The sequence below is a fragment of the Ranitomeya variabilis genome, chromosome 1 (genome assembly GCF_051348905.1).
Source record: "Ranitomeya variabilis isolate aRanVar5 chromosome 1, aRanVar5.hap1, whole genome shotgun sequence".
Taxonomy (NCBI): domain Eukaryota; kingdom Metazoa; phylum Chordata; class Amphibia; order Anura; family Dendrobatidae; genus Ranitomeya; species Ranitomeya variabilis.
The window spans coordinates 789,973,646-789,996,045 of record NC_135232.1 but is presented as its reverse complement, the minus strand read 5'-3'; the positions used below and the strand labels follow the sequence as shown (position 1 = coordinate 789,996,045).

The 22,400-nt window shown below is 33.8% G+C and overlaps 12 non-coding genes across 12 annotated transcripts; all 12 read right to left on the bottom strand.

The window, feature by feature from the left end:
• Positions 1-1,149: 1,149 nt before the first annotated feature.
• TRNAR-UCU (transfer RNA arginine (anticodon UCU)) lies at positions 1,150-1,236 on the bottom strand. The gene is given in 2 exon segments: positions 1,150-1,185; positions 1,199-1,236. It is a non-coding gene; the product is annotated as a tRNA-Arg (tRNA).
• A 1,326-nt stretch (positions 1,237-2,562) lies between these two features.
• Positions 2,563-2,648, bottom strand: TRNAR-UCU (transfer RNA arginine (anticodon UCU)). Its single transcript is given in 2 exon segments — positions 2,563-2,598; positions 2,612-2,648. It is a non-coding gene; the product is annotated as a tRNA-Arg (tRNA).
• Positions 2,649-3,974: 1,326 nt separating this feature from the next.
• TRNAR-UCU (transfer RNA arginine (anticodon UCU)) lies at positions 3,975-4,061 on the bottom strand. The gene is given in 2 exon segments: positions 3,975-4,010; positions 4,024-4,061. It is a non-coding gene; the product is annotated as a tRNA-Arg (tRNA).
• A 4,133-nt stretch (positions 4,062-8,194) lies between these two features.
• On the bottom strand, positions 8,195-8,281 carry TRNAR-UCU (transfer RNA arginine (anticodon UCU)). Its single transcript is given in 2 exon segments — positions 8,195-8,230; positions 8,244-8,281. It is a non-coding gene; the product is annotated as a tRNA-Arg (tRNA).
• A 4,133-nt stretch (positions 8,282-12,414) lies between these two features.
• TRNAR-UCU (transfer RNA arginine (anticodon UCU)) lies at positions 12,415-12,500 on the bottom strand. The gene is given in 2 exon segments: positions 12,415-12,450; positions 12,464-12,500. It is a non-coding gene; the product is annotated as a tRNA-Arg (tRNA).
• Positions 12,501-13,826: 1,326 nt separating this feature from the next.
• On the bottom strand, positions 13,827-13,913 carry TRNAR-UCU (transfer RNA arginine (anticodon UCU)). The gene is given in 2 exon segments: positions 13,827-13,862; positions 13,876-13,913. It is a non-coding gene; the product is annotated as a tRNA-Arg (tRNA).
• Positions 13,914-15,239: 1,326 nt separating this feature from the next.
• Positions 15,240-15,325, bottom strand: TRNAR-UCU (transfer RNA arginine (anticodon UCU)). The gene is given in 2 exon segments: positions 15,240-15,275; positions 15,289-15,325. It is a non-coding gene; the product is annotated as a tRNA-Arg (tRNA).
• Positions 15,326-16,651: 1,326 nt separating this feature from the next.
• On the bottom strand, positions 16,652-16,737 carry TRNAR-UCU (transfer RNA arginine (anticodon UCU)). The gene is given in 2 exon segments: positions 16,652-16,687; positions 16,701-16,737. It is a non-coding gene; the product is annotated as a tRNA-Arg (tRNA).
• A 1,326-nt stretch (positions 16,738-18,063) lies between these two features.
• Positions 18,064-18,150, bottom strand: TRNAR-UCU (transfer RNA arginine (anticodon UCU)). Its single transcript is given in 2 exon segments — positions 18,064-18,099; positions 18,113-18,150. It is a non-coding gene; the product is annotated as a tRNA-Arg (tRNA).
• Positions 18,151-19,476: 1,326 nt separating this feature from the next.
• TRNAR-UCU (transfer RNA arginine (anticodon UCU)) lies at positions 19,477-19,562 on the bottom strand. Its single transcript is given in 2 exon segments — positions 19,477-19,512; positions 19,526-19,562. It is a non-coding gene; the product is annotated as a tRNA-Arg (tRNA).
• A 1,326-nt stretch (positions 19,563-20,888) lies between these two features.
• Positions 20,889-20,975, bottom strand: TRNAR-UCU (transfer RNA arginine (anticodon UCU)). The gene is given in 2 exon segments: positions 20,889-20,924; positions 20,938-20,975. It is a non-coding gene; the product is annotated as a tRNA-Arg (tRNA).
• A 1,326-nt stretch (positions 20,976-22,301) lies between these two features.
• Positions 22,302-22,387, bottom strand: TRNAR-UCU (transfer RNA arginine (anticodon UCU)). The gene is given in 2 exon segments: positions 22,302-22,337; positions 22,351-22,387. It is a non-coding gene; the product is annotated as a tRNA-Arg (tRNA).
• Between the last annotated feature and the right edge of the window lie 13 nt (positions 22,388-22,400).

Sequence of the window (22,400 nt, the reverse complement as noted above, 5' to 3'; positions counted from 1 at the left end):
CATACTAAAACTCATTACATGCACTTTTTTAGTCTTACATGCCAGGAGTTCATTATAAATTACTAACAGAGTTCCCTGTTGGTAAAATGTGGCACAGTAATGTATGCAAGACCACAAAAGGGGTTGATTTTGCTGGTTTCTGACTCTCAAGCTTTGATCTTTTTTACTTTCTACAGCTTCAATGCAGTAGCCACTGACCCTTAGGCACTTAAGCCTAGAAAAATGGCTTGGAACATCAGTTTCATTGTACGCTAATGGGACACTGGTTTGGGAAGGATATTAGTCAAAACAAAGGAAATAATTTTAGCCATATGATAAGACTATCAGAGAACATTTGTTTTAGTCCAAATAAATGCAGGGAAATTTTCTGGAGTACTCCTGCTAGATATCCTGATTTTAGAAGTCAGCAATGCTTTTCTTTAGAAGTTTTTCCTTTCCTCATTTTTTCCTTTTACAGTTTTTCTAAAAATATCTAGGACTGTACATTAATGGCCAAAAGATTTCAGACTGATACAAAATTTGGCTTTCACAAAGTTTACTGCTTCAGATTTTATAGTGGTAATTTGTGTTAACGCTAGATTATTATGAAAAGAGTTCAGATGATTTGTCCAAAATTATAAACTAATTTCTTACCATAAAAATTAACTTAATAACAAAAAACTCATTTCCACTGAATTTCGGCTCTCCAAAAATTACTTGCTTACATGATTTCAGTGATCTCGTTAGCGAAGCAGAAAGTGTTTATGAGGACAAGGCAGCTGATATCACTCTGTTCTCATCTTTAAACTTATTTCGACACTTTTTAGCCAAAGAATGTCCATGTTTTGCATATCTTGTAAACACATACAAAAATGACTTTTAAAAAGGTTCAAATTAAAAAAAGAACTTGGGACTACTGAAAACAGGAAACAGAACACCAATCACTAGACAAACAATATGCAATAATTTATTGTGCCCTATATGCTATTGTTTGTGTCAATGAGCCTTTAGTATCTGCTCCTTCTACGTTCTTTGACAAGTTCAAACCTAAATACGGCTTCTAATTTTCTCTAAATGTTAATATGAAGTGCAGATCTGATACATTTTTTTTCCTTTTTCATATTTCCAACAACTGAGACAAAGTATGAATGTCACACAAACTTTAAAATATGACTCTGGTGGGACTCGAACCCACAAACTTTGAATCACATCAGTTCCCTAGAAGTCCCAATGCGCTATCCATTGCGCCACAGAGCCACAATTCTCTTACTTGAAGTAGGTGTTTTGTCAAATCTAGATACTCAACATTTTCCTGATGACTGGATAACAGAAAGATTTCTTTTCTCTATGGAACTTTGCTTTTGTTTTCTTATTTGTAAAGGTAAAACTGATCAGAAAGAAAATGCATATAATGTAAAAGGGAAAGATCTATTTCATACTAAAACTCATTACATGCACTTTTTTAGTCTTACATGCCAGGAGTTCATTATAAATTACTAATAGAGTTCCCTGTTGGTAAAATGTGGCACAGTAATGTATGCAAGACCACAAAAGGGGTTGACTTTGCTGGTTTCTGACTCTCAAGCTTTGATCTTTTTTACTTTCTACAGCTTCAATGCAGTAGCCACTGACCCTTAGGAACTTAAGCCTAGAAAAATGGCTTGGAACATCAGTTTCATTGTACGCTAATGGGACACTGGTTTGGGAAGGATATTAGTCAAAACAAAGGAAATAATTTTAGCCATATGATAAGACTATCAGAGAACATTTGTTTTAGTCCAAATAAATGCAGGGAAATTTTCTGGAGTACTCCTGCTAGATATCCTGATTTTAGAAGTCAGCAATGCTTTTCTTTTGAAGTTTTTCCTTTCCTCATTTTTTCCTTTTACAGTTTTTCTAAAAATATCTAGGACTGTACATTAATGGCCAAAAGATTTCAGACTGATACAAAATTTGGCTTTCACAAAGTTTACTGCTTCAGATTTTATAGTGGTAATTTGTGTTAACGCTAGATTATTATGAAAAGAGATCAGATGATTTGTCCAAAATTATAAACTAATTTCTTACCATAAAAATTAACTTAATAACAAAAAACTCATTTCCACTGAATTTCGGCTCTCCAAAAATTACCTGCTTACATGATTTCAGTGATCTCGTTAGCGAAGCAGAAAGTGTTTATGAGGACAAGGCAGCTGATATCACTCTGTTCTCATCTTTAAACTTATTTCGACACTTTTTAGCCAAAGAATGTCCACGTTTTGCATATCTTGTAAACACATACAAAAATGACTTTTAAAAAGGTTCAAATTAAAAAAAGAACTTGGGACTACTGAAAACAGGAAACAGAACACCAATCACTAGACAAACAATATGCAATAATTTATTGTGCCCTATATGCTATTGTTTGTGTCAATGAGCCTTTAGTATCTGCTCCTTCTACGTTCTTTGACAAGTTCAAACCTAAATACGGCTTCTAATTTTCTCTAAATGTTAATATTAAGCGCAGATCTGATACATTTTTTTTCCTTTTTCATATTTCCAACAAGTGAGACAAAGTATGAATGTCACACAAACTTTAAAATATGACTCTGGTGGGACTCGAACCCACAACCTTTGAATCACATCAGTTCCCTAGAAGTCCAATGCGCTATCCATTGCGCCACAGAGCCACAAGTCTCTTACTTGCAGTAGGTGTTTTGTCAAATCTAGATACTCAACATTTTCCTGATGACTGGATAACAGAAAGATTTCTTTTCTCTATGGAACTTTGCTTTTGTTTTCTTATTTGTAAAGGTAAAACTGATCAGAAAGAAAATGCATATAATGTAAAAGGGAAAGATCTATTTCATACTAAAACTCATTACATGCACTTTTTTAGTCTTACATGCCAGGAGTTCATTATAAATTACTAACAGAGTTCCCTGTTGGTAAAATGTGGCACAGTAATGTATGCAAGACCACAAAAGGGGTTGATTTTGCTGGTTTCTGACTCTCAAGCTTTGATCTTTTTTACTTTCTACAGCTTCAATGCAGTAGCCACTGACCCTTAGGCACTTAAGCCTAGAAAAATGGCTTGGAACATCAGTTTCATTGTACGCTAATGGGACACTGGTTTGGGAAGGATATTAGTCAAAACAAAGGAAATAATTTTAGCCATATGATAAGACTATCAGAGAACATTTGTTTTAGTCCAAATAAATGCAGGGAAATTTTCTGGAGTACTCCTGCTAGATATCCTGATTTTAGAAGTCAGCAATGCTTTTCTTTAGAAGTTTTTCCTTTCCTCATTTTTTCCTTTTACAGTTTTTCTAAAAATATCTAGGACTGTACATTAATGGCCAAAAGATTTCAGACTGATACAAAATTTGGCTTTCACAAAGTTTACTGCTTCAGATTTTATAGTGGTAATTTGTGTTAACGCTAGATTATTATGAAAAGAGTTCAGATGATTTGTCCAAAATTATAAACTAATTTCTTACCATAAAAATTAACTTAATAACAAAAAACTCATTTCCACTGAATTTCGGCTCTCCAAAAATTACTTGCTTACATGATTTCAGTGATCTCGTTAGCGAAGCAGAAAGTGTTTATGAGGACAAGGCAGCTGATATCACTCTGTTCTCATCTTTAAACTTATTTCGACACTTTTTAGCCAAAGAATGTCCACGTTTTGCATATCTTGTAAACACATACAAAAATGACTTTTAAAAAGGTTCAAATTAAAAAAAGAACTTGGGACTACTGAAAACAGGAAACAGAACACCAATCACTAGACAAACAATATGCAATAATTTATTGTGCCCTATATGCTATTGTTTGTGTCAATGAGCCTTTAGTATCTGCTCCTTCTACGTTCTTTGACAAGTTCAAACCTAAATACGGCTTCTAATTTTCTCTAAATGTTAATATGAAGTGCAGATCTGATACATTTTTTTTCCTTTTTCATATTTCCAACAACTGAGACAAAGTATGAATGTCACACAAACTTTAAAATATGACTCTGGTGGGACTCGAACCCACAAACTTTGAATCACATCAGTTCCCTAGAAGTCCCAATGCGCTATCCATTGCGCCACAGAGCCACAAGTCTCTTACTTGAAGTAGGTGTTTTGTCAAATCTAGATACTCAACATTTTCCTGATGACTGGATAACAGAAAGATTTCTTTTCTCTATGGAACTTTGCTTTTGTTTTCTTATTTGTAAAGGTAAAACTGATCAGAAAGAAAATGCATATAATGTAAAAGGGAAAGATCTATTTCATACTAAAACTCATTACATGCACTTTTTTAGTCTTACATGCCAGGAGTTCATTATAAATTACTAATAGAGTTCCCTGTTGGTAAAATGTGGCACAGTAATGTATGCAAGACCACAAAAGGGGTTGACTTTGCTGGTTTCTGACTCTCAAGCTTTGATCTTTTTTACTTTCTACAGCTTCAATGCAGTAGCCACTGACCCTTAGGAACTTAAGCCTAGAAAAATGGCTTGGAACATCAGTTTCATTGTACGCTAATGGGACACTGGTTTGGGAAGGATATTAGTCAAAACAAAGGAAATAATTTTAGCCATATGATAAGACTATCAGAGAACATTTGTTTTAGTCCAAATAAATGCAGGGAAATTTTCTGGAGTACTCCTGCTAGATATCCTGATTTTAGAAGTCAGCAATGCTTTTCTTTAGAAGTTTTTCCTTTCCTCATTTTTTCCTTTTACAGTTTTTCTAAAAATATCTAGGACTGTACATTAATGGCCAAAAGATTTCAGACTGATACAAAATTTGGCTTTCACAAAGTTTACTGCTTCAGATTTTATAGTGGTAATTTGTGTTAACGCTAGATTATTATGAAAAGAGATCAGATGATTTGTCCAAAATTATAAACTAATTTCTTACCATAAAAATTAACTTAATAACAAAAAACTCATTTCCACTGAATTTCGGCTCTCCAAAAATTACCTGCTTACATGATTTCAGTGATCTCGTTAGCGAAGCAGAAAGTGTTTATGAGGACAAGGCAGCTGATATCACTCTGTTCTCATCTTTAAACTTATTTCGACACTTTTTAGCCAAAGAATGTCCACGTTTTGCATATCTTGTAAACACATACAAAAATGACTTTTAAAAAGGTTCAAATTAAAAAAAGAACTTGGGACTACTGAAAACAGGAAACAGAACACCAATCACTAGACAAACAATATGCAATAATTTATTGTGCCCTATATGCTATTGTTTGTGTCAATGAGCCTTTAGTATCTGCTCCTTCTACGTTCTTTGACAAGTTCAAACCTAAATACGGCTTCTAATTTTCTCTAAATGTTAATATTAAGCGCAGATCTGATACATTTTTTTTCCTTTTTCATATTTCCAACAAGTGAGACAAAGTATGAATGTCACACAAACTTTAAAATATGACTCTGGTGGGACTCGAACCCACAACCTTTGAATCACATCAGTTCACATCCATTGCGCCACAGAGCCACAAGTCTCTTACTTGCAGTAGGTGTTTTGTCAAATCTAGATACTCAACATTTTCCTGATGACTGGATAACAGAAAGATTTCTTTTCTCTATGGAACTTTGCTTTTGTTTTCTTATTTGTAAAGGTAAAACTGATCAGAAAGAAAATGCATATAATGTAAAAGGGAAAGATCTATTTCATACTAAAACTCATTACATGCACTTTTTTAGTCTTACATGCCAGGAGTTCATTATAAATTACTAACAGAGTTCCCTGTTGGTAAAATGTGGCACAGTAATGTATGCAAGACCACAAAAGGGGTTGATTTTGCTGGTTTCTGACTCTCAAGCTTTGATCTTTTTTACTTTCTACAGCTTCAATGCAGTAGCCCCTGACCCTTAGGCACTTAAGCCTAGAAAAATGGCTTGGAACATCAGTTTCATTGTACGCTAATGGGACACTGGTTTGGGAAGGATATTAGTCAAAACAAAGGAAATAATTTTAGCCATATGATAACACTATCAGAGAACATTTGTTTTAGTCCAAATAAATGCAGGGAAATTTTCTGGAGTACTCCTGCTAGATATCCTGATTTTAGAAGTCAGCAATGCTTTTCTTTAGAAGTTTTTCCTTTCCTCATTTTTTCCTTTTACAGTTTTTCTAAAAATATCTAGGACTGTACATTAATGGCCAAAAGATTTCAGACTGATACAAAATTTGGCTTTCACAAAGTTTACTGCTTCAGATTTTATAGTGGTAATTTGTGTTAACGCTAGATTATTATGAAAAGAGATCAGATGATTTGTCCAAAATTATAAACTAATTTCTTACCATAAAAATTAACTTAATAACAAAAAACTCATTTCCACTGAATTTCGGCTCTCCAAAAATTACCTGCTTACATGATTTCAGTGATCTCGTTAGCGAAGCAGAAAGTGTTTATGAGGACAAGGCAGCTGATATCACTCTGTTCTCATCTTTAAACTTATTTCGACACTTTTTAGCCAAAGAATGTCCACGTTTTGCATATCTTGTAAACACATACAAAAATGACTTTTAAAAAGGTTCAAATTAAAAAAACAACTTGGGACTACTGAAAACAGGAAACAGAACACCAATCACTAGACAAACAATATGCAATAATTTATTGTGCCCTATATGCTATTGTTTGTGTCAATGAGCCTTTAGTATCTGCTCCTTCTACGTTCTTTGACAAGTTCAAACCTAAATACGGCTTCTAATTTTCTCTAAATGTTAATATGAAGCGCAGATCTGATACATTTTTTTTCCTTTTTCATATTTCCAACAACTGAGACAAAGTATGAATGTCACACAAACTTTAAAATATGACTCTGGTGGGACTCGAACCCACAAACTTTGAATCACATCAGTTCCCAAGAAGTCCAATGCGCTATACATTGCGCCACAGAGCCACAAGTCTCTTACTTGAAGTAGGTGTTTTGTCAAATCTAGATACTCAACATTTTCCTGATGACTGGATAACAGAAAGATTTCTTTTCTCTATGGAACTTTGCTTTTGTTTTCTTATTTGTAAAGGTAAAACTGATCAGAAAGAAAATGCATATAATGTAAAAGGGAAAGATCTATTTCATACTAAAACTCATTACATGCACTTTTTTAGTCTTACATGCCAGGAGTTCATTATAAATTACTAACAGAGTTCCCTGTTGGTAAAATGTGGCACAGTAATGTATGCAAGACCACAAAAGGGGTTGATTTTGCTGGTTTCTGACTCTCAAGCTTTGATCTTTTTTACTTTCTACAGCTTCAATGCAGTAGCCACTGACCCTTAGGAACTTAAGCCTAGAAAAATGGCTTGGAACATCAGTTTCATTGTACGCTAATGGGACACTGGTTTGGGAAGGATATTAGTCAAAACAAAGGAAATAATTTTAGCCATATGATAAGACTATCAGAGAACATTTGTTTTAGTCCAAATAAATGCAGGGAAATTTTCTGGAGTACTCCTGCTAGATATCCTGATTTTAGAAGTCAGCAATGCTTTTCTTTAGAAGTTTTTCCTTTCCTCATTTTTTCCTTTTACAGTTTTTCTAAAAATATCTAGGACTGTACATTAATGGCCAAAAGATTTCAGACTGATACAAAATTTGGCTTTCACAAAGTTTACTGCTTCAGATTTTATAGTGGTAATTTGTGTTAACGCTAGATTATTATGAAAAGAGATCAGATGATTTGTCCAAAATTATAAACTAATTTCTTACCATAAAAATTAACTTAATAACAAAAAACTCATTTCCACTGAATTTCGGCTCTCCAAAAATTACCTGCTTACATGATTTCAGTGATCTCGTTAGCGAAGCAGAAAGTGTTTATGAGGACAAGGCAGCTGATATCACTCTGTTCTCATCTTTAAACTTATTTCGACACTTTTTAGCCAAAGAATGTCCACGTTTTGCATATCTTGTAAACACATACAAAAATGACTTTTAAAAAGGTTCAAATTAAAAAAACAACTTGGGACTACTGAAAACAGGAAACAGAACACCAATCACTAGACAAACAATATGCAATAATTTATTGTGCCCTATATGCTATTGTTTGTGTCAATGAGCCTTTAGTATCTGCTCCTTCTACGTTCTTTGACAAGTTCAAACCTAAATACGGCTTCTAATTTTCTCTAAATGTTAATATGAAGTGCAGATCTGATACATTTTTTTTCCTTTTTCATATTTCCAACAACTGAGACAAAGTATGAATGTCACACAAACTTTAAAATATGACTCTGGTGGGACTCGAACCCACAAACTTTGAATCACATCAGTTCCCTAGAAGTCCCAATGCGCTATCCATTGCGCCACAGAGCCACAAGTCTCTTACTTGAAGTAGGTGTTTTGTCAAATCTAGATACTCAACATTTTCCTGATGACTGGATAACAGAAAGATTTCTTTTCTCTATGGAACTTTGCTTTTGTTTTCTTATTTGTAAAGGTAAAACTGATCAGAAAGAAAATGCATATAATGTAAAAGGGAAAGATCTATTTCATACTAAAACTCATTACATGCACTTTTTTAGTCTTACATGCCAGGAGTTCATTATAAATTACTAATAGAGTTCCCTGTTGGTAAAATGTGGCACAGTAATGTATGCAAGACCACAAAAGGGGTTGACTTTGCTGGTTTCTGACTCTCAAGCTTTGATCTTTTTTACTTTCTACAGCTTCAATGCAGTAGCCACTGACCCTTAGGAACTTAAGCCTAGAAAAATGGCTTGGAACATCAGTTTCATTGTACGCTAATGGGACACTGGTTTGGGAAGGATATTAGTCAAAACAAAGGAAATAATTTTAGCCATATGATAAGACTATCAGAGAACATTTGTTTTAGTCCAAATAAATGCAGGGAAATTTTCTGGAGTACTCCTGCTAGATATCCTGATTTTAGAAGTCAGCAATGCTTTTCTTTAGAAGTTTTTCCTTTCCTCATTTTTTCCTTTTACAGTTTTTCTAAAAATATCTAGGACTGTACATTAATGGCCAAAAGATTTCAGACTGATACAAAATTTGGCTTTCACAAAGTTTACTGCTTCAGATTTTATAGTGGTAATTTGTGTTAACGCTAGATTATTATGAAAAGAGATCAGATGATTTGTCCAAAATTATAAACTAATTTCTTACCATAAAAATTAACTTAATAACAAAAAACTCATTTCCACTGAATTTCGGCTCTCCAAAAATTACCTGCTTACATGATTTCAGTGATCTCGTTAGCGAAGCAGAAAGTGTTTATGAGGACAAGGCAGCTGATATCACTCTGTTCTCATCTTTAAACTTATTTCGACACTTTTTAGCCAAAGAATGTCCACGTTTTGCATATCTTGTAAACACATACAAAAATGACTTTTAAAAAGGTTCAAATTAAAAAAAGAACTTGGGACTACTGAAAACAGGAAACAGAACACCAATCACTAGACAAACAATATGCAATAATTTATTGTGCCCTATATGCTATTGTTTGTGTCAATGAGCCTTTAGTATCTGCTCCTTCTACGTTCTTTGACAAGTTCAAACCTAAATACGGCTTCTAATTTTCTCTAAATGTTAATATTAAGCGCAGATCTGATACATTTTTTTTCCTTTTTCATATTTCCAACAAGTGAGACAAAGTATGAATGTCACACAAACTTTAAAATATGACTCTGGTGGGACTCGAACCCACAACCTTTGAATCACATCAGTTCACATCCATTGCGCCACAGAGCCACAAGTCTCTTACTTGCAGTAGGTGTTTTGTCAAATCTAGATACTCAACATTTTCCTGATGACTGGATAACAGAAAGATTTCTTTTCTCTATGGAACTTTGCTTTTGTTTTCTTATTTGTAAAGGTAAAACTGATCAGAAAGAAAATGCATATAATGTAAAAGGGAAAGATCTATTTCATACTAAAACTCATTACATGCACTTTTTTAGTCTTACATGCCAGGAGTTCATTATAAATTACTAACAGAGTTCCCTGTTGGTAAAATGTGGCACAGTAATGTATGCAAGACCACAAAAGGGGTTGATTTTGCTGGTTTCTGACTCTCAAGCTTTGATCTTTTTTACTTTCTACAGCTTCAATGCAGTAGCCCCTGACCCTTAGGCACTTAAGCCTAGAAAAATGGCTTGGAACATCAGTTTCATTGTACGCTAATGGGACACTGGTTTGGGAAGGATATTAGTCAAAACAAAGGAAATAATTTTAGCCATATGATAACACTATCAGAGAACATTTGTTTTAGTCCAAATAAATGCAGGGAAATTTTCTGGAGTACTCCTGCTAGATATCCTGATTTTAGAAGTCAGCAATGCTTTTCTTTAGAAGTTTTTCCTTTCCTCATTTTTTCCTTTTACAGTTTTTCTAAAAATATCTAGGACTGTACATTAATGGCCAAAAGATTTCAGACTGATACAAAATTTGGCTTTCACAAAGTTTACTGCTTCAGATTTTATAGTGGTAATTTGTGTTAACGCTAGATTATTATGAAAAGAGATCAGATGATTTGTCCAAAATTATAAACTAATTTCTTACCATAAAAATTAACTTAATAACAAAAAACTCATTTCCACTGAATTTCGGCTCTCCAAAAATTACCTGCTTACATGATTTCAGTGATCTCGTTAGCGAAGCAGAAAGTGTTTATGAGGACAAGGCAGCTGATATCACTCTGTTCTCATCTTTAAACTTATTTCGACACTTTTTAGCCAAAGAATGTCCACGTTTTGCATATCTTGTAAACACATACAAAAATGACTTTTAAAAAGGTTCAAATTAAAAAAACAACTTGGGACTACTGAAAACAGGAAACAGAACACCAATCACTAGACAAACAATATGCAATAATTTATTGTGCCCTATATGCTATTGTTTGTGTCAATGAGCCTTTAGTATCTGCTCCTTCTACGTTCTTTGACAAGTTCAAACCTAAATACGGCTTCTAATTTTCTCTAAATGTTAATATGAAGCGCAGATCTGATACATTTTTTTTCCTTTTTCATATTTCCAACAACTGAGACAAAGTATGAATGTCACACAAACTTTAAAATATGACTCTGGTGGGACTCGAACCCACAAACTTTGAATCACATCAGTTCCCAAGAAGTCCAATGCGCTATACATTGCGCCACAGAGCCACAAGTCTCTTACTTGAAGTAGGTGTTTTGTCAAATCTAGATACTCAACATTTTCCTGATGACTGGATAACAGAAAGATTTCTTTTCTCTATGGAACTTTGCTTTTGTTTTCTTATTTGTAAAGGTAAAACTGATCAGAAAGAAAATGCATATAATGTAAAAGGGAAAGATCTATTTCATACTAAAACTCATTACATGCACTTTTTTAGTCTTACATGCCAGGAGTTCATTATAAATTACTAACAGAGTTCCCTGTTGGTAAAATGTGGCACAGTAATGTATGCAAGACCACAAAAGGGGTTGATTTTGCTGGTTTCTGACTCTCAAGCTTTGATCTTTTTTACTTTCTACAGCTTCAATGCAGTAGCCACTGACCCTTAGGAACTTAAGCCTAGAAAAATGGCTTGGAACATCAGTTTCATTGTACGCTAATGGGACACTGGTTTGGGAAGGATATTAGTCAAAACAAAGGAAATAATTTTAGCCATATGATAAGACTATCAGAGAACATTTGTTTTAGTCCAAATAAATGCAGGGAAATTTTCTGGAGTACTCCTGCTAGATATCCTGATTTTAGAAGTCAGCAATGCTTTTCTTTAGAAGTTTTTCCTTTCCTCATTTTTTCCTTTTACAGTTTTTCTAAAAATATCTAGGACTGTACATTAATGGCCAAAAGATTTCAGACTGATACAAAATTTGGCTTTCACAAAGTTTACTGCTTCAGATTTTATAGTGGTAATTTGTGTTAACGCTAGATTATTATGAAAAGAGATCAGATGATTTGTCCAAAATTATAAACTAATTTCTTACCATAAAAATTAACTTAATAACAAAAAACTCATTTCCACTGAATTTCGGCTCTCCAAAAATTACCTGCTTACATGATTTCAGTGATCTCGTTAGCGAAGCAGAAAGTGTTTATGAGGACAAGGCAGCTGATATCACTCTGTTCTCATCTTTAAACTTATTTCGACACTTTTTAGCCAAAGAATGTCCACGTTTTGCATATCTTGTAAACACATACAAAAATGACTTTTAAAAAGGTTCAAATTAAAAAAACAACTTGGGACTACTGAAAACAGGAAACAGAACACCAATCACTAGACAAACAATATGCAATAATTTATTGTGCCCTATATGCTATTGTTTGTGTCAATGAGCCTTTAGTATCTGCTCCTTCTACGTTCTTTGACAAGTTCAAACCTAAATACGGCTTCTAATTTTCTCTAAATGTTAATATTAAGCGCAGATCTGATACATTTTTTTTCCTTTTTCATATTTCCAACAAGTGAGACAAAGTATGAATGTCACACAAACTTTAAAATATGACTCTGGTGGGACTCGAACCCACAACCTTTGAATCACATCAGTTCCCTAGAAGTCCAATGCGCTATCCATTGCGCCACAGAGCCACAAGTCTCTTACTTGCAGTAGGTGTTTTGTCAAATCTAGATACTCAACATTTTCCTGATGACTGGATAACAGAAAGATTTCTTTTCTCTATGGAACTTTGCTTTTGTTTTCTTATTTGTAAAGGTAAAACTGATCAGAAAGAAAATGCATATAATGTAAAAGGGAAAGATCTATTTCATACTAAAACTCATTACATGCACTTTTTTAGTCTTACATGCCAGGAGTTCATTATAAATTACTAACAGAGTTCCCTGTTGGTAAAATGTGGCACAGTAATGTATGCAAGACCACAAAAGGGGTTGATTTTGCTGGTTTCTGACTCTCAAGCTTTGATCTTTTTTACTTTCTACAGCTTCAATGCAGTAGCCACTGACCCTTAGGCACTTAAGCCTAGAAAAATGGCTTGGAACATCAGTTTCATTGTACGCTAATGGGACACTGGTTTGGGAAGGATATTAGTCAAAACAAAGGAAATAATTTTAGCCATATGATAACACTATCAGAGAACATTTGTTTTAGTCCAAATCAATGCAGGGAAATTTTCTGGAGTACTCCTGCTAGATATCCTGATTTTAGAAGTCAGCAATGCTTTTCTTTAGAAGTTTTTCCTTTCCTCATTTTTTCCTTTTACAGTTTTTCTAAAAATATCTAGGACTGTACATTAATGGCCAAAAGATTTCAGACTGATACAAAATTTGGCTTTCACAAAGTTTACTGCTTCAGATTTTATAGTGGTAATTTGTGTTAACGCTAGATTATTATGAAAAGAGATCAGATGATTTGTCCAAAATTATAAACTAATTTCTTACCATAAAAATTAACTTAATAACAAAAAACTCATTTCCACTGAATTTCGGCTCTCCAAAAATTACCTGCTTACATGATTTCAGTGATCTCGTTAGCGAAGCAGAAAGTGTTTATGAGGACAAGGCAGCTGATATCACTCTGTTCTCATCTTTAAACTTATTTCGACACTTTTTAGCCAAAGAATGTCCACGTTTTGCATATCTTGTAAACACATACAAAAATGACTTTTAAAAAGGTTCAAATTAAAAAAACAACTTGGGACTACTGAAAACAGGAAACAGAACACCAATCACTAGACAAACAATATGCAATAATTTATTGTGCCCTATATGCTATTGTTTGTGTCAATGAGCCTTTAGTATCTGCTCCTTCTACGTTCTTTGACAAGTTCAAACCTAAATACGGCTTCTAATTTTCTCTAAATGTTAATATGAAGTGCAGATCTGATACATTTTTTTTCCTTTTTCATATTTCCAACAACTGAGACAAAGTATGAATGTCACACAAACTTTAAAATATGACTCTGGTGGGACTCGAACCCACAAACTTTGAATCACATCAGTTCCCTAGAAGTCCCAATGCGCTATCCATTGCGCCACAGAGCCACAAGTCTCTTACTTGAAGTAGGTGTTTTGTCAAATCTAGATACTCAACATTTTCCTGATGACTGGATAACAGAAAGATTTCTTTTCTCTATGGAACTTTGCTTTTGTTTTCTTATTTGTAAAGGTAAAACTGATCAGAAAGAAAATGCATATAATGTAAAAGGGAAAGATCTATTTCATACTAAAACTCATTACATGCACTTTTTTAGTCTTACATGCCAGGAGTTCATTATAAATTACTAATAGAGTTCCCTGTTGGTAAAATGTGGCACAGTAATGTATGCAAGACCACAAAAGGGGTTGACTTTGCTGGTTTCTGACTCTCAAGCTTTGATCTTTTTTACTTTCTACAGCTTCAATGCAGTAGCCACTGACCCTTAGGAACTTAAGCCTAGAAAAATGGCTTGGAACATCAGTTTCATTGTACGCTAATGGGACACTGGTTTGGGAAGGATATTAGTCAAAACAAAGGAAATAATTTTAGCCATATGATAAGACTATCAGAGAACATTTGTTTTAGTCCAAATAAATGCAGGGAAATTTTCTGGAGTACTCCTGCTAGATATCCTGATTTTAGAAGTCAGCAATGCTTTTCTTTAGAAGTTTTTCCTTTCCTCATTTTTTCCTTTTACAGTTTTTCTAAAAATATCTAGGACTGTACATTAATGGCCAAAAGATTTCAGACTGATACAAAATTTGGCTTTCACAAAGTTTACTGCTTCAGATTTTATAGTGGTAATTTGTGTTAACGCTAGATTATTATGAAAAGAGATCAGATGATTTGTCCAAAATTATAAACTAATTTCTTACCATAAAAATTAACTTAATAACAAAAAACTCATTTCCACTGAATTTCGGCTCTCCAAAAATTACCTGCTTACATGATTTCAGTGATCTCGTTAGCGAAGCAGAAAGTGTTTATGAGGACAAGGCAGCTGATATCACTCTGTTCTCATCTTTAAACTTATTTCGACACTTTTTAGCCAAAGAATGTCCACGTTTTGCATATCTTGTAAACACATACAAAAATGACTTTTAAAAAGGTTCAAATTAAAAAAAGAACTTGGGACTACTGAAAACAGGAAACAGAACACCAATCACTAGACAAACAATATGCAATAATTTATTGTGCCCTATATGCTATTGTTTGTGTCAATGAGCCTTTAGTATCTGCTCCTTCTACGTTCTTTGACAAGTTCAAACCTAAATACGGCTTCTAATTTTCTCTAAATGTTAATATTAAGCGCAGATCTGATACATTTTTTTTCCTTTTTCATATTTCCAACAAGTGAGACAAAGTATGAATGTCACACAAACTTTAAAATATGACTCTGGTGGGACTCGAACCCACAACCTTTGAATCACATCAGTTCCCTAGAAGTCCAATGCGCTATCCATTGCGCCACAGAGCCACAAGTCTCTTACTTGAAGTAGGTGTTTTGTCAAATCTAGATACTCAACATTTTCCTGATGACTGGATAACAGAAAGATTTCTTTTCTCTATGGAACTTTGCTTTTGTTTTCTTATTTGTAAAGGTAAAACTGATCAGAAAGAAAATGCATATAATGTAAAAGGGAAAGATCTATTTCATACTAAAACTCATTACATGCACTTTTTTAGTCTTACATGCCAGGAGTTCATTATAAATTACTAACAGAGTTCCCTGTTGGTAAAATGTGGCACAGTAATGTATGCAAGACCACAAAAGGGGTTGATTTTGCTGGTTTCTGACTCTCAAGCTTTGATCTTTTTTACTTTCTACAGCTTCAATGCAGTAGCCACTGACCCTTAGGAACTTAAGCCTAGAAAAATGGCTTGGAACATCAGTTTCATTGTACGCTAATGGGACACTGGTTTGGGAAGGATATTAGTCAAAACAAAGGAAATAATTTTAGCCATATGATAAGACTATCAGAGAACATTTGTTTTAGTCCAAATAAATGCAGGGAAATTTTCTGGAGTACTCCTGCTAGATATCCTGATTTTAGAAGTCAGCAATGCTTTTCTTTAGAAGTTTTTCCTTTCCTCATTTTTTCCTTTTACAGTTTTTCTAAAAATATCTAGGACTGTACATTAATGGCCAAAAGATTTCAGACTGATACAAAATTTGGCTTTCACAAAGTTTACTGCTTCAGATTTTATAGTGGTAATTTGTGTTAACGCTAGATTATTATGAAAAGAGATCAGATGATTTGTCCAAAATTATAAACTAATTTCTTACCATAAAAATTAACTTAATAACAAAAAACTCATTTCCACTGAATTTCGGCTCTCCAAAAATTACCTGCTTACATGATTTCAGTGATCTCGTTAGCGAAGCAGAAAGTGTTTATGAGGACAAGGCAGCTGATATCACTCTGTTCTCATCTTTAAACTTATTTCGACACTTTTTAGCCAAAGAATGTCCACGTTTTGCATATCTTGTAAACACATACAAAAATGACTTTTAAAAAGGTTCAAATTAAAAAAACAACTTGGGACTACTGAAAACAGGAAACAGAACACCAATCACTAGACAAACAATATGCAATAATTTATTGTGCCCTATATGCTATTGTTTGTGTCAATGAGCCTTTAGTATCTGCTCCTTCTACGTTCTTTGACAAGTTCAAACCTAAATACGGCTTCTAATTTTCTCTAAATGTTAATATTAAGCGCAGATCTGATACATTTTTTTTCCTTTTTCATATTTCCAACAAGTGAGACAAAGTATGAATGTCACACAAACTTTAAAATATGACTCTGGTGGGACTCGAACCCACAACCTTTGAATCACATCAGTTCCCTAGAAGTCCAATGCGCTATCCATTGCGCCACAGAGCCACAAGTCTCTTACTTGCAGTAGGTGTTTTGTCAAATCTAGATACTCAACATTTTCCTGATGACTGGATAACAGAAAGATTTCTTTTCTCTATGGAACTTTGCTTTTGTTTTCTTATTTGTAAAGGTAAAACTGATCAGAAAGAAAATGCATATAATGTAAAAGGGAAAGATCTATTTCATACTAAAACTCATTACATGCACTTTTTTAGTCTTACATGCCAGGAGTTCATTATAAATTACTAACAGAGTTCCCTGTTGGTAAAATGTGGCACAGTAATGTATGCAAGACCACAAAAGGGGTTGATTTTGCTGGTTTCTGACTCTCAAGCTTTGATCTTTTTTACTTTCTACAGCTTCAATGCAGTAGCCACTGACCCTTAGGCACTTAAGCCTAGAAAAATGGCTTGGAACATCAGTTTCATTGTACGCTAATGGGACACTGGTTTGGGAAGGATATTAGTCAAAACAAAGGAAATAATTTTAGCCATATGATAACACTATCAGAGAACATTTGTTTTAGTCCAAATAAATGCAGGGAAATTTTCTGGAGTACTCCTGCTAGATATCCTGATTTTAGAAGTCAGCAATGCTTTTCTTTAGAAGTTTTTCCTTTCCTCATTTTTTCCTTTTACAGTTTTTCTAAAAATATCTAGGACTGTACATTAATGGCCAAAAGATTTCAGACTGATACAAAATTTGGCTTTCACAAAGTTTACTGCTTCAGATTTTATAGTGGTAATTTGTGTTAACGCTAGATTATTATGAAAAGAGATCAGATGATTTGTCCAAAATTATAAACTAATTTCTTACCATAAAAATTAACTTAATAACAAAAAACTCATTTCCACTGAATTTCGGCTCTCCAAAAATTACCTGCTTACATGATTTCAGTGATCTCGTTAGCGAAGCAGAAAGTGTTTATGAGGACAAGGCAGCTGATATCACTCTGTTCTCATCTTTAAACTTATTTCGACACTTTTTAGCCAAAGAATGTCCACGTTTTGCATATCTTGTAAACACATACAAAAATGACTTTTAAAAAGGTTCAAATTAAAAAAAGAACTTGGGACTACTGAAAACAGGAAACAGAACACCAATCACTAGACAAACAATATGCAATAATTTATTGTGCCCTATATGCTATTGTTTGTGTCAATGAGCCTTTAGTATCTGCTCCTTCTACGTTCTTTGACAAGTTCAAACCTAAATACGGCTTCTAATTTTCTCTAAATGTTAATATGAAGTGCAGATCTGATACATTTTTTTTCCTTTTTCATATTTCCAACAACTGAGACAAAGTATGAATGTCACACAAACTTTAAAATATGACTCTGGTGGGACTCGAACCCACAAACTTTGAATCACATCAGTTCCCTAGAAGTCCCAATGCGCTATCCATTGCGCCACAGAGCCACAAGTCTCTTACTTGAAGTAGGTGTTTTGTCAAATCTAGATACTCAACATTTTCCTGATGACTGGATAACAGAAAGATTTCTTTTCTCTATGGAACTTTGCTTTTGTTTTCTTATTTGTAAAGGTAAAACTGATCAGAAAGAAAATGCATATAATGTAAAAGGGAAAGATCTATTTCATACTAAAACTCATTACATGCACTTTTTTAGTCTTACATGCCAGGAGTTCATTATAAATTACTAATAGAGTTCCCTGTTGGTAAAATGTGGCACAGTAATGTATGCAAGACCACAAAAGGGGTTGACTTTGCTGGTTTCTGACTCTCAAGCTTTGATCTTTTTTACTTTCTACAGCTTCAATGCAGTAGCCACTGACCCTTAGGAACTTAAGCCTAGAAAAATGGCTTGGAACATCAGTTTCATTGTACGCTAATGGGACACTGGTTTGGGAAGGATATTAGTCAAAACAAAGGAAATAATTTTAGCCATATGATAAGACTATCAGAGAACATTTGTTTTAGTCCAAATAAATGCAGGGAAATTTTCTGGAGTACTCCTGCTAGATATCCTGATTTTAGAAGTCAGCAATGCTTTTCTTTAGAAGTTTTTCCTTTCCTCATTTTTTCCTTTTACAGTTTTTCTAAAAATATCTAGGACTGTACATTAATGGCCAAAAGATTTCAGACTGATACAAAATTTGGCTTTCACAAAGTTTACTGCTTCAGATTTTATAGTGGTAATTTGTGTTAACGCTAGATTATTATGAAAAGAGATCAGATGATTTGTCCAAAATTATAAACTAATTTCTTACCATAAAAATTAACTTAATAACAAAAAACTCATTTCCACTGAATTTCGGCTCTCCAAAAATTACCTGCTTACATGATTTCAGTGATCTCGTTAGCGAAGCAGAAAGTGTTTATGAGGACAAGGCAGCTGATATCACTCTGTTCTCATCTTTAAACTTATTTCGACACTTTTTAGCCAAAGAATGTCCACGTTTTGCATATCTTGTAAACACATACAAAAATGACTTTTAAAAAGGTTCAAATTAAAAAAACAACTTGGGACTACTGAAAACAGGAAACAGAACACCAATCACTAGACAAACAATATGCAATAATTTATTGTGCCCTATATGCTATTGTTTGTGTCAATGAGCCTTTAGTATCTGCTCCTTCTACGTTCTTTGACAAGTTCAAACCTAAATACGGCTTCTAATTTTCTCTAAATGTTAATATTAAGCGCAGATCTGATACATTTTTTTTCCTTTTTCATATTTCCAACAAGTGAGACAAAGTATGAATGTCACACAAACTTTAAAATATGACTCTGGTGGGACTCGAACCCACAACCTTTGAATCACATCAGTTCCCTAGAAGTCCAATGCGCTATCCATTGCGCCACAGAGCCACAAGTCTCTTACTTGCAGTAGGTGTTTTGTCAAATCTAGATACTCAACATTTTCCTGATGACTGGATAACAGAAAGATTTCTTTTCTCTATGGAACTTTGCTTTTGTTTTCTTATTTGTAAAGGTAAAACTGATCAGAAAGAAAATGCATATAATGTAAAAGGGAAAGATCTATTTCATACTAAAACTCATTACATGCACTTTTTTAGTCTTACATGCCAGGAGTTCATTATAAATTACTAACAGAGTTCCCTGTTGGTAAAATGTGGCACAGTAATGTATGCAAGACCACAAAAGGGGTTGATTTTGCTGGTTTCTGACTCTCAAGCTTTGATCTTTTTTACTTTCTACAGCTTCAATGCAGTAGCCACTGACCCTTAGGCACTTAAGCCTAGAAAAATGGCTTGGAACATCAGTTTCATTGTACGCTAATGGGACACTGGTTTGGGAAGGATATTAGTCAAAACAAAGGAAATAATTTTAGCCATATGATAACACTATCAGAGAACATTTGTTTTAGTCCAAATAAATGCAGGGAAATTTTCTGGAGTACTCCTGCTAGATATCCTGATTTTAGAAGTCAGCAATGCTTTTCTTTAGAAGTTTTTCCTTTCCTCATTTTTTCCTTTTACAGTTTTTCTAAAAATATCTAGGACTGTACATTAATGGCCAAAAGATTTCAGACTGATACAAAATTTGGCTTTCACAAAGTTTACTGCTTCAGATTTTATAGTGGTAATTTGTGTTAACGCTAGATTATTATGAAAAGAGATCAGATGATTTGTCCAAAATTATAAACTAATTTCTTACCATAAAAATTAACTTAATAACAAAAAACTCATTTCCACTGAATTTCGGCTCTCCAAAAATTACCTGCTTACATGATTTCAGTGATCTCGTTAGCGAAGCAGAAAGTGTTTATGAGGACAAGGCAGCTGATATCACTCTGTTCTCATCTTTAAACTTATTTCGACACTTTTTAGCCAAAGAATGTCCACGTTTTGCATATCTTGTAAACACATACAAAAATGACTTTTAAAAAGGTTCAAATTAAAAAAAGAACTTGGGACTACTGAAAACAGGAAACAGAACACCAATCACTAGACAAACAATATGCAATAATTTATTGTGCCCTATATGCTATTGTTTGTGTCAATGAGCCTTTAGTATCTGCTCCTTCTACGTTCTTTGACAAGTTCAAACCTAAATACGGCTTCTAATTTTCTCTAAATGTTAATATGAAGTGCAGATCTGATACATTTTTTTTCCTTTTTCATATTTCCAACAACTGAGACAAAGTATGAATGTCACACAAACTTTAAAATATGACTCTGGTGGGACTCGAACCCACAAACTTTGAATCACATCAGTTCCCTAGAAGTCCCAATGCGCTATCCATTGCGCCACAGAGCCACAAGTCTCTTACTTGAAGTAGGTGTTTTGTCAAATCTAGATACTCAACATTTTCCTGATGACTGGATAACAGAAAGATTTCTTTTCTCTATGGAACTTTGCTTTTGTTTTCTTATTTGTAAAGGTAAAACTGATCAGAAAGAAAATGCATATAATGTAAAAGGGAAAGATCTATTTCATACTAAAACTCATTACATGCACTTTTTTAGTCTTACATGCCAGGAGTTCATTATAAATTACTAATAGAGTTCCCTGTTGGTAAAATGTGGCACAGTAATGTATGCAAGACCACAAAAGGGGTTGACTTTGCTGGTTTCTGACTCTCAAGCTTTGATCTTTTTTACTTTCTACAGCTTCAATGCAGTAGCCACTGACCCTTAGGAACTTAAGCCTAGAAAAATGGCTTGGAACATCAGTTTCATTGTACGCTAATGGGACACTGGTTTGGGAAGGATATTAGTCAAAACAAAGGAAATAATTTTAGCCATATGATAAGACTATCAGAGAACATTTGTTTTAGTCCAAATAAATGCAGGGAAATTTTCTGGAGTACTCCTGCTAGATATCCTGATTTTAGAAGTCAGCAATGCTTTTCTTTAGAAGTTTTTCCTTTCCTCATTTTTTCCTTTTACAGTTTTTCTAAAAATATCTAGGACTGTACATTAATGGCCAAAAGATTTCAGACTGATACAAAATTTGGCTTTCACAAAGTTTACTGCTTCAGATTTTATAGTGGTAATTTGTGTTAACGCTAGATTATTATGAAAAGAGATCAGATGATTTGTCCAAAATTATAAACTAATTTCTTACCATAAAAATTAACTTAATAACAAAAAACTCATTTCCACTGAATTTCGGCTCTCCAAAAATTACCTGCTTACATGATTTCAGTGATCTCGTTAGCGAAGCAGAAAGTGTTTATGAGGACAAGGCAGCTGATATCACTCTGTTCTCATCTTTAAACTTATTTCGACACTTTTTAGCCAAAGAATGTCCACGTTTTGCATATCTTGTAAACACATACAAAAATGACTTTTAAAAAGGTTCAAATTAAAAAAAGAACTTGGGACTACTGAAAACAGGAAACAGAACACCAATCACTAGACAAACAATATGCAATAATTTATTGTGCCCTATATGCTATTGTTTGTGTCAATGAGCCTTTAGTATCTGCTCCTTCTACGTTCTTTGACAAGTTCAAACCTAAATACGGCTTCTAATTTTCTCTAAATGTTAATATTAAGCGCAGATCTGATACATTTTTTTTCCTTTTTCATATTTCCAACAAGTGAGACAAAGTATGAATGTCACACAAACTTTAAAATATGACTCTGGTGGGACTCGAACCCACAACCTTTGAATCACATCAGTTCCCTAGAAGTCCAATGCGCTATCCATTGCGCCACAGAGCCACAAGTCTCTTAC